The sequence below is a fragment of the Hakea prostrata genome, chromosome 1 (assembly GCF_041222555.1).
Source record: "Hakea prostrata isolate BN-2017 chromosome 1, UWA_Hpros_2, whole genome shotgun sequence".
Taxonomy (NCBI): Eukaryota; Viridiplantae; Streptophyta; class Magnoliopsida; order Proteales; family Proteaceae; genus Hakea; species Hakea prostrata.
Genome location: NC_142600.1, coordinates 76891685 through 76904081, shown reverse-complemented (window position 1 = coordinate 76904081; position 12397 = coordinate 76891685).

Genomic DNA, 12397 nt, shown 5'->3' with positions numbered 1-12397 from the left:
TTTATTTGGAGATTTGAGGTTCATTCGGGCCCGTTACCTGTACCTCGACTACATCCTCAGAGAATTTTTATATAATTAATATCGAAAACTTCGCCCGTGTTACCGAAAAGATTTGAACTCTGTGCAAGTATTTCTTGATTGACTCTAGGATCGACCCATGGCATTTTTTTTTAATTCAGTGATTTTAGTCTCTTCCACGTGGCATTTTTTAAGATTCTGTGATTGTAATCTCTTCCCGGTTCCACCCTTGTATTTATAGCTATTGAATCTAAAACATATTCTACCAAAAAAAAAAAAAAATCTAAACATATCACGTGTTACGACCTGAAAAGTCGTTATTAGCCGTTGAATAAGGTGTATTCTAATAGTTGAATGGCAAAAGGAATACAGAATTGAAAAGGAATATGCTTTTCTTTATCTTCTTTTAATTGGATAAGCCAGTTAAAACAATGGCCAATAATGCTCCCTGTGGGTCCCCGCTGAGCTAAGATGAGTGAAATGCGTAGATATTAATATTGAAAAGCGAAGGAAAAGCACGTGAAAGTTGAAAAGAGACAGATCCACGTGAGGCACACCCGTCGTTGTTTATAATTATTTTCACTCCCAGAACAAGAACAAGGTGGCCATCCTCCGCAAAAGTGTTTTTGGCCCAATGATGACAACCAGGGTGCGAAAGTTCGCCGGAGCCCACCGATCCGGCAAATTTTGTTCACTAATGTTTCGGCCGAAATTTCAACTCCCCAATTCGGAGGGTATTTTAGTTAATTTTATGTATAAATTTGAAATGTAATTTAATGCCAATAAACACAATGAAATTTTTAGTTTGGTCTAGAACCTCACCTATATTGGAGTTGTTGATCGGCATATACCTAACTGTATATGGGCAAAATTGAAACTCTAAAACATTATTTTAAATCAAAATAAATATGCGCAAGGACAATGAACATCATTATACAATACAACTAAGTATAATGTGCTGACACTACCTCTATCATGTCAATATCAAGTAATATGCATCGGTGGATCCATCTGTTGTGGGTCCTGTGACTCATGTCACATTCTAGAAGGTCCAAAGGTTATAGCTATGAGCTTCTCCTTCATCATATTTATAAAGTCACTCCATGACATTTTATGCTGATGGTTATCGAGGTACAGATAAACTAAACCTCTGCAATTTGTGTCATCTATTGATACAAAACTATTCCCATCAAGAAGGTAATGAGAATAGAGATACAAAATATAGTTAATAGACTTTGTTGGGTGTGGTGATGGTGCATATGTTGGTGGGTCTAGTGGCATACCGTATTCATATATTGCATCCCAAATAGCGATTGTCCTCAAGCCACTGGGAGGGATACTCGGGATACTTTGATAATCATGACCCCAACCATCATAACTATCATAAGTAGATGTGGTTCATTTGAAGCCTGTAGAGTCATCCAAGCTCATAGATGATCCATCATGGTACCCATAGTACTGTGAATTGAATTCCAAGAAGATGAGTATATCATTTGTCCATGGGAGGGATAATCGGGATATTCTGATAATCATGACCCCAACCATCATAACCATAAGCAGATGTGGAGCCTACGCACTCCTCCAAGCTCATGGATCCCATTGCTCCCAACAAACTGTTCGTCATATTGAAATGGCTAGATGAGCTATACGATCGAGTATTGTCACTATAACAATGACCATGCATGTGCTGCTGCTCCCCTCTTTGGCTCCCGTCCCTCCCAATCCTAGTGTAGCTCATAGCACAACCATGATAAAACTCACCACCATGACTGTTATCGTGAGTGGTATGCGTGTACTAAGTCTCTCCAGTGTATCTTTCCGGGGGATGCTGTGTCTTTAGTAATAGAACATATAATCACTCATGTACTCCTCACCACCACCAAGATCATTGTCGTCATCATCATCATCATCATCCTCATCCTCCAAGTTTGACTGAGACTAGGAGCAAGGGTGTCATCCTAATCATCTTTGCGTGTGCCAAGCTCCACCATCCAATCCTCATCTGCAGTGGTAGTTGCCTATGCATATGTCTGTCCCTCTTGAGATGCCATGTACTCATCTAGATCAACTACAATAACTTGAGCAATATATGGGTCTAGCCTCCCTCCAGGTCAATCTAACTCTAGTTCATTCCTGTCCAACAACCACTTAGTGAAGGGATGGTGCTCATCTGCAACCACCTTGAAGGTATCGTTGAGCTGCATGTCCCGCTCTTGCAAACCACGCTCAACATGTGTCCAAGCACGTTCCATCTTCAACCTCATGTTGTAGTGGCAATACACGAGGTCATTCAGGGGTTGACTCTTCAACGTGTTCCTCCTCTTAGAGTAAATTATGCCAAATGTATTCCAGTTTATCTCATACCCGGAGGCAAAGTAAGTCTGGGAGAGGATCTTGACTTCCACTCTCTGGAGGTTCTCTGTGCCACCCCCATATAGAACCCACCACTTAGTTGCATTATCACAAAGACATTAAGTTAATACTTTAATGCTTAACAAAAAGAAATCCTACTCATGCATCTAACCTGGACCATAATTTTGTCGACCTTGTATAGTAGCATTTGAACCGAAGACCCCACATGCATCCTTGAACATCTTTATCTACAATCATTTGTATTGATAGTTAGCTAAATTCTTTCAAAAATAAAAAGCAAGTTCTATGTTCTAACAGTCCAAAATCCCTGATATCTTACCTCCATGTGGCACTTTTACTAGACCATTGGGTTCGGCTCCAATTTCGAAATAACTTTCATGATGGCATCAAACAGGTTTGTATTGAACCCCAAATTTTTTAGGTTTGTATTGAACCCCAAATTTTTTAGGTTTGTATTGAACCCCAAATTTCGTTATATTGATATTTGGGTTTGGGGTTGAGATAATAGGCTGCACAATTCACAAACTCACAGTTAGAGACTTAGTGTTATGATTGAATGAATTACTAATACCTACTACAAGTTAACAACCCACAATAACTACTTACCAGCCCTATGCATTGGATGCATTAGATGAGCAGTTCATCAAGCATGCACAATATTCAAGAAAACAGTGGCATCTCTGGGTTTGCTCTTTCTATGGCAATCTCCATGCGCTCAAGGGCTGATGTGGGGCATAATGGGGCCTCCTTAAGGAAGAGTCAACCATAAGCAAGACCTTGATTATAGGCTCCAAGGTCTGTAGCACAATAGTCACATTTCTCCAAAAGTCCTCAGATGTGATCGTCACCTGTGTTGTGTGCCCACTATTTGTACTGAATTATCACAAACACATTAATACATACTAGATACTCATAGTAAAAATGTATAATAACTTGTTAAATGAAATAATGTATAGAAAACCTTTACTTGGATCCAACCTAAGAAAACCACTCCTCTGATGCAAACATAGCTCTTAGGCTCGCTTTCCTCTCCTGGATACTACTGAGGGCGACGAAATTTGTGACGAATTTTGTCAGACTGGGTCACACCAACTCACCCTCACATGCTCGCCTCATCATATCCGAAGTAATGTTATGATTATAGATGAAATTAGTTCCATGTGTGGCCCTCTCCATCGTGATATGGATAATGCTGATCTTATTAATGTCCTTCAACATGAGGTCGATATAGTGAGCTACGCAGAGTATCCAATAGAGATTATAATCCGGGTGTATTCATTAGCACCTCACCCGCCTTCTTGAAGTTGGAGCCATTGTCGATGACAATCTACACCACATTCTTCTCCCAACCTCATCAATAACATCATGTGGGAGACCAAGTATATACCTATGGCCTTTTGTCTGGCTAGTAGCACCCACAAATTTTAAAAAATGGTCCTCCTGTCATAATACACCATAAAGTTGATGATGAACTTTTTTGTTAGACTGGTCCATCCATCACACATAATGGTGCATCCATATGACTCCCACAAGGATCTCAAACTCCCGATGTACTCTTGCATCTCCTCCTTCTCCTTAGTCAGTAAGATGGTCATCACCTTTCTAGGAGTGGGACTAGCATATCTAAGACCTGCCTCCGCAATAGTGTTAATTATATTCTTATAATATGGATCCTATGTTATGTCTGTTAGAATATAACTATAATACAACCATTTTGCCACTTTCTTCTTCACCTTTTTAGCCATACCTTTACATGCACTTGTGATCTTGGGCTACTTGGCCTGCTTCCTTTTGAAAATGTCAAGATCATGCTTTAAGATAGGATCCCTCCTGCATAGATTGTCAGGTGGTGCCAGATGATCTGTTGTAGGAGTGGGCCTCTAACCCTGTGATTAGCTGAACATACCACATATACCACCTCTGTTCCTAGATCCAAATGCTCAGCCCCAGATCTAGATGCTCCCATCCCTATAGCCCTAGAGGGAACAACTTTGTAAATCTAGCTCTGGCCCTCTCCTGCTCACAGCCATTGCCTGTCTCATCTCCCTGTCTCCTGCTCTCTAATATCAACTGGTTTGACATCTTGATTAGAATCTAACTTAACTTTATAAGATTGCAATGCTTGCACTGCCTTGTCCAATGCAACATCCACCCTCCTCTTCTCCTATTTCTTCTTCCCCTTCGTTTTTTCTATCTCTCTTTGTCACACCCCACCCAGCTAGTTCTGGACACATTTGAATACTCGTGGGAGTGATAACACTACAAGACACAGTTCATGGGCAATCCATAACAATACAATATCACATAACATAGTCAAATAGCAAGGAATTAAAGTACCAATTAATTAAGTTGTTACAGTCATCCTTAAATCATAAAATTAACGAATTTGAAATCAGAGTGTGAAAGGAAGAAATTGTTTAACAATGGAAGTCTAAATATTATCGAACAAAGTTAAGAGTACAAGTAGTGCCCCTACCTAACAAATAAATAAATAATGTAATGAATTGCAATTATGACAACTACTTTCTTATAAGAAATCTCCACAGCCTCAGAATGGTTGGACTCCATAAGTGCAGTACAAGCATGGACACAACTCTCTGTGTACCTTGGTGTCCTTGCCCGTTGGTCCCTCGTAGGACTCTGCCAACGAGGAACTCTCTAAGTAAATGATGTCCTCGTAATCTATAACAAAATCTAAGAAAAACATATAGAGAGGAGTGAGTTCCAAAAAACTCAGTGAGGTCAACATAATCAGACATCGTGCAACCGTCACACATATTAATAAACAATATATAAATAAATGATGAGATAATGATGGATATGCAAATATGTTCCTAAACTTTAACCGATGTAATCTCTATGGCGAACACACATTAAGTTACAACACCAGTCTCCTTTGGGAAGGTCTCATCACTTTGATCCCTCACGGAATGGTAACCTATGTTGGGATCCTATGGTCAAGGGGTTCAGTCTCACCACACCATTTGCAATGAGTACTGACGTGTGTTAGGGATAAGTTTAACCCAATGCAATGTCATTTATGTTTCATGCCACGTGTGAATTGGATACCTTCCCTTATACTTAGTGCCTTGTTGGTTTACATATCCTTCTCACCAAGGAATGTTGTTCCCTATGAAAATCACACATCGTGCTATACTAACATCCTGTAACCCTATGGTTGTCCACATATACATAGGTGGACGCTCTCGTGGCTTCCCTACAAAAATCACACATTGTACTGAAGCACCATGAGCCCAACACTATGCATATGCAATCTTCCCACTTGCATGACGATAGTGGGCCTGTGCCTCCAGACAAAAATCAGACATTGTGCTGGATGACAACAGGACCCTATCACTGTCAATCACATGTCACTTGGCTTCAATATTCATGCCGAATGGGTAGTAGCATTCATCAAAGTTTACTAACCAATGCATCTAACGTAGCATTCATCAAAGTTTACTAGCCAATGCATCTAGACACATGTTGACCATGCACCTAGTGAACCTAAGTGGATACATAGGCACTAGGGGTAATGGGTGAACCTACAATCTCGAGTTGGTTTATATATATATATATATATATATATAGGTAGTACCATATCACCCAACTTCATCACATTCAACATTCTCAAATATAAATTGAATGATAACATAAGCATAGAATATCACATTGTCTTATGTTCGTGCAAAATCTCACAACAATTTACAAGATCATACATACAACATTTGCAATCATAAGAAATAGAATCAAATCAAATACACAATACATGATAATGTATTCCTCACCTATCAATGACAAGAATGATCTCCAATGTCTAAAAAATCCACAAATTTAAGAGTGCAAACAATCCACAATAACCCGAGAAAACATAAAGACTAAATTAATTTTAATCTGGAACCAAACTAAGCATCAAAAGAACCCAATTTGTGCTCCCAGATAGGGGGTGACAAGTCAAGCTTACTCGGGCCAGTCGACCTCCCTTGGTCAACCGCCCCCACTGGCTGCGACAAAAATGCTCGATTTTGAGCTCATTTTGAAACCAAATGGGGGTTGGGAAACATAATGCAGAACAGGAATAAACATTCAATTCATACCAACTTCCACTACTTCCATCATTATTGCAAACAACCACCATAAATATCATGAAGGAAAGGTTGAAAATAGGGTTTTTAAAGTCTTCTTAACTCAACACGTTATTATCCTTGTGATTTGCACTTCGGCATCGCCAATTATGCAAAGGTTATACTTTATCTTGGCATTAGAGTCATTTAGCAATGGTTTTTGTGTATGCCTAAATCTTTTTTTTATTATTATTTTAATGCATTCTGGACTAACTTTCTCTCTCCTTTTGAAATCAATTAGGGTGGTCGTGTCTTCTTCTAGTTCATAAAAGTTCATAGGTTTGATTCTCGAACTCTCTGGCTCAACTTAGACTGTCCACAATTGTCTTCTACTAGCACTCTAGATTTACAAACCTGAAACGATAGTTTGATGGATTAAAATTATAGGGGATTGTACACTCTTAATGCCTTCACTATATTAGCATGGACCCTAGTACACGTGGCCACATCCTTCGAATTGTCAGTAATGTGAGCCTTGAACCTCCTAATGCCACTTGAGTTCAACTTTATACCACAGAAGTTACATCTTGTCCTACTCTTGTTGCCATCAATAGCAACATAATATTGTCATGCTAGATCTGTTGTCTCCCTCATTGTGGGTCCCTGTGGCTGTCCTTATAGCTATGGCTATCCCTGGCCCTGCTGTCCACCCTGTGAACTAGCTCCTCTCCCACTGTTAGACATGATAGCTGCTACATAAAAAATAATTACATAAGTCATTGAACAATTTTGCACAAAGAAACAATCATATACTTAGCTAGCAAAATATATTTTTTTTATACAAAATGAATATTTAAAATTTTTTGGCAAAAAAAAGGCTACCCATATCAAAACTGGCAATGAAACCACATGAGCAACACTTGAAAATGCTTACATAGCTATTCCATTATTTTCAAACCCTTTTCCTCAAATTTTTTCTTATTTTTCATAATTATTTCTATTTTTATTAATGTTTTAATAATTTTTTAAAAATAAAATCATTATTTATTGGGTGAAAAAATATCTCGATTCCATAGAGTTCCACGTCTTTTTTTTTTCATTACGTTACAATACATATATCATTTTGCATGTAAGCATTTTAAGTGTAGAAAAATACAATTTTTGATGCCCGAAAATAAATAAATAAATTATTTTGCGAAAAAAATTCCAATATTGTTAATTCGTAGATTGACTTACGGTGTTCAACATACTTTAATTTCATATCCATCCAACAACATAATGGCATGCATTTTAAAAAAAATATATAGTTTGGAGAAAAATAATTACCTCTCATATAAAAAACTCCACAAAACTCTCAGATCTATATAAAATCCTACTTAATCATCGCAAACAATGCTATATCAGTCAATAATGAACCAAGATCTACTGATATATGTCGAAAATTAAAGGAAAATATGACAAGAATGCAAGAAGTAGGAGAGAGAAATTTTGGGAAGCTCTAGAGAAGAGATATAAAATATTGAAAAACGGAATTGATAATTCGTTGAAAATTGTCGAAAATTTGGTTTTATTAGTGAAATTCTCGATATTTTTTGGCGATATTTCGTGAAAAAGCGTTGAACAATCAATTGATTTTTTTGCAAGATATAGCAGAAAATATTGGCGATATTGTGTCAATTTTGGTTTCAGTACCCCCAAAGTTTCACCCGTTGTCGAATCGGGTGAATTTCGCCATTTTTCGAGCTGAAATGTTTTATCATAATGACAACCTCTCCTATGTAAAGAAAAGACAAAAAAAACCGTTGAAGTCTCAGGTCTAAACTAGATTTTGTTTCTATCAGCATTTCCTCCTTCTCCACGTACCATCTCAAAGGAACCCACGTGTTATGGGTAAATCACCAAGAATTGGTATGACCATCAAGAATCCTTTTTTTGCTCAATGGCACATTGGGGTGATTTTTCAACTTCCAAAGGCAGTTTGTCATAGATGGCCCAAGCCAGAAGGTAATTGGGTGGCTATAAATTGTGATGGTTCTAGTTAGGAAGACATTGGTGGGTACAGAGATATTGCTCGAAATCGTCATGGTAAGGTTTTGCTTTGGCAGGTTGTAGTATGAGAAAAATATTACTCGATTGGAATTATATGCGATCAAGCGTGGCATGGAGACTGCTTGTGAAATGGGTTTGACGATGATAGAAATTCGATCCGATTCCATGGTGGCCATCCAATCTATTCAGGGACATTTTTCTACATCTTAGAGGGTTGTTGATTTGATCAAGGAGATTAGGGAGTTAAGGGGTGGTTTTTTGATATGTAATTTTGTTCATCATGTTCGGGAGATTAACGTTTGTGCGGACTTCCTGTCAGGTTTCCTTAATACCTCCCAAGAAATCCATCTAGCTGCAGATGCTCTTCTGTTAGTTCTTTCTACTTTTGTTCGGGATGATGCTAACGGTAAGAAATTCTTCATAATGTAATTTTCTTTCTTTTTTTCTCTTTATTTAATCAAAGCTCTCTTTCTCCCAAAAAAAAAAAAAACAATCGCACAACAAAAGAAAGAAGAAAAAGATTAAACACAGAACACGTAAGACTTTCAAGGTGAAGAAAACCTACAACTGCCAACAATCCACTAATTTCAATAGATTGAAAAACCAATTAATTATAGAGGATGAGAGTTGCATCTTATACCAAAAAATCATAAACCAAGATACAATAAACACCCGTTGGATGAAAAATTTACATGTAAATAGGGTACCCCAAAGTAATTTTTGGCACAAAGGGAGCGAAGGTCGAATCTGCGAGCTCTGTCCCCAGAGGGGGCTACAGGCCCCTGCCAACCCCCGCGTAGCCCCCTGCCAACCCCCGCAATCACACAGAATCGGGCCTACATACATAACAAGATCCAGTTCAAACACCAGATGGCATAAATAGGGCAAATGTAGGAAGGAGAAAGATTCATCACTTAGTATTGAACTTGAACTGAATTTTCTGCCTCCTATGCAATTGTGAGCTAGGGAGCTCTGCAACTCAAGCTCCTTTATCTTATTGATATAATTCTAACTTGATCGTCGAAGACTTATCATCAATCACTCTAATTGGCTTCGTGTCTAATGATTTGTGCTTGTGATTCAGATCAAAGTTTAGTTCATTGTGAGGTTCATCTGAGAATCGACTTTGATTAGAACCAATTCGAATCATCCAGAGTTGGTCCGGTCGATTCAACCATCTAGGAAGATTTCACACCAACACCATGAATTTAACTTCAAACCATGAAATCCAAATAAATCTAATTTTTCGACTTTTAAAAAAAAATTCATTTTTTAGACAAAATTCATAAACCCACGTCATATTTTATTCTAGAGCAAAATTTTTAACAAAAAAGAAATTCTAAACCCCAGAGTTTCAATAATTGATTTCTATTTTAAATGACTTCAGGTAGCTAATCCAGTTCCGAAAGTTTATTATAAATGGAAAAATTAAATTATGGGCATGTGAATCAAAATTCTCTATTTTGAGTTCGATCGTGACTTCCAACTGAGTGATCGATGGATCCATGGATTAGGATATAGAAGTTCGTTTCCCATTTATAATTAAATCTTTCTTTTTTGGGTTTGTAGAGAAGTGGTTGAAAATAATTGTTGAATGATGATTTTAATTTATTATGGTTAGGTTTTCAATCCCAAACCGATTTTAAACAATCCTATCATAGCTTAAGAATTCTCAACTCAAAACCATGCCAAAGTTTTCTTTAAGTCTGACCGGCAATGATTTACCCCCATGATAAAGAAAAATGGATAACTTCCAGTATACTTTAATTATTAAAATGACTCTGTTCTTTATGAAATTATTATTATTTTTTTAATAATTTTTTTATTAAAAATTATAATACTAAAATTACTTACATTTTTGTACATTTCTAGGAATTTCATAATTGTTAACTTGTAATACCAATAACTACTCGAAAGACACTTCGAAATTCGAACGAGTCTGAAAGTCTCTTGGCGCATGTAGAGAATATGAATTTGCTTGGGTTATACATAATAAGGTTTACAAATTCAAGATTAGTAGGAGAGCAATCTCCATCAATTTCAATATGAATCATTCCACAATTCTAATACAATGGTAGGCAATATACATTGAATTGTTATTGATTGAATTCTACACGTTAAAGGATCCCTCCGTGCAACCAACTCAAGTCAAAACCCTTTAACTTTGAACTTATTCTAATCTAAGACTAATTTTATTCGATTGTAGCCTATTATTCAAAAGTGGATGTCCTTCTAGCACAGTAATGACAATCTCTTCGTAGAAACAATAAGACCAAAGTATGTAGCATGACATACATGTCCCCACCTCACTCAGAATAAAGACTGAATTACCAAAAGTAAAATAAAAATAAAAAATACGACCAAAGAGGTCTCGTGTTCATATAGGGACAAGGCTATCCTAGGGTCTTTGGGGACCATTGATTTTCTGAAACTTCCCTCTCATTTTGTCTACTTTTAAAATCTCTCATCAGGTCTTCTTCTATGTGTGAGATATTAGCACTTGCCCCCTTTTAATATTTTAAAACTCTCATTTCTGTTCTCTATTTTTTTAAATTTCTCTTGTTATCGTCACGAGTCTTTCTGGTCCAGATAGAATCTACGTTAGCCCGGTTCTGGACGAATGAGAGGGACTAGACCTACTAGTCCACATCGGGAGTCCTACGTGGTAGATGGCCCACCTGTCCAGCGGGGATGTCCAGACAAGACCCATGCTTATCGCGATCTTAGATCTCCTCGAGCCCAGGGACGATAGGATCTCTGCTAACTCCTGCTCGCCAAAGCACAGGGGCGGCTGAAGAGACTTTTGTCTCGCTCTACAATCAGGAAGTCACCGAAAGAGGTATGAACCCGGTTTATAGGGAGGGGAGGAGGCCAAGACAGGGGGTAAGCTCTACACTCTCCAGCCTTCACTCATTAGCATTCTAACCCCTCAAGAGCTTGATTTTCATGACCTCTTGGGGTCTTTCCTCTTCAATGGAATTTATCATTTGCTGGCCTGAGCTAATTAGATCGTCGGAGGTGGTTTACCAGTTCTCAGAGGCGGCCCACTTTCACCTTGTTTTGGTCTCAAGGGCTGGAACTGGATCAGGAGCGAACCTTGGAGCTAAGATCACATTTCTTGCACTAACATCTCCCATGACCCTTTTTTTCATATGTGAAATATCAATAGTTGATTCTGATCCAAAGAAAATGTTTAACTAAATAGACAATGGATAGAAAATCGTGTGTAAAAGTTCAGTAGTTGACCAGTTGATCTTTCTCCAATGTTGAATCCTGGCTCCGCACTATGTTGAAATGTCCGTACGCATTTTCTTATCAAAGAAAGACTCGCGAGTGTATATGCATTAACAATTGATTTATTAATCAGAGAATGAGGTGTACGCGTGTTTCTTACTTTAATCCAGTGGGTTTATTAGAAGAATCTGGTACATGGTGGCTTTCCAATTTTAATATTTAGTTGCAACTGCCATGGAGGAGGAGAACCAAGAACCCAAGTAATATCTTAATCGAGCAGAAGAAGAGAGGATTCGGTTGGGGCCAACCAACCTAATAGCTTTGCCGCTACGAAAATAAATTGAAAACTACAAACGATAATTTTTCCACCATTTCCTACTTCTTCCGTGATTAATATTCAGGCACACCAATTAAATGGAAGATTTTTGGAATTTTTTATTTTTCAATCTGATTTGATGGTTCAAAGTTAAACCATCGCGTTATTTGTCCACACCCGGCAGCTGTTCGATGAATGTCCTGAATGACTAAAAGTTTGCTTTTTGGTAATCTGTGGTGTGTTCTTGAATGAATTTTACATTAAACTCTCTTTTTGCAAGAACAGGGAAGGCGAAGGCTGTAATACTGTAATCTAACAACCATTTTAAACGTGAGAGAAAAAC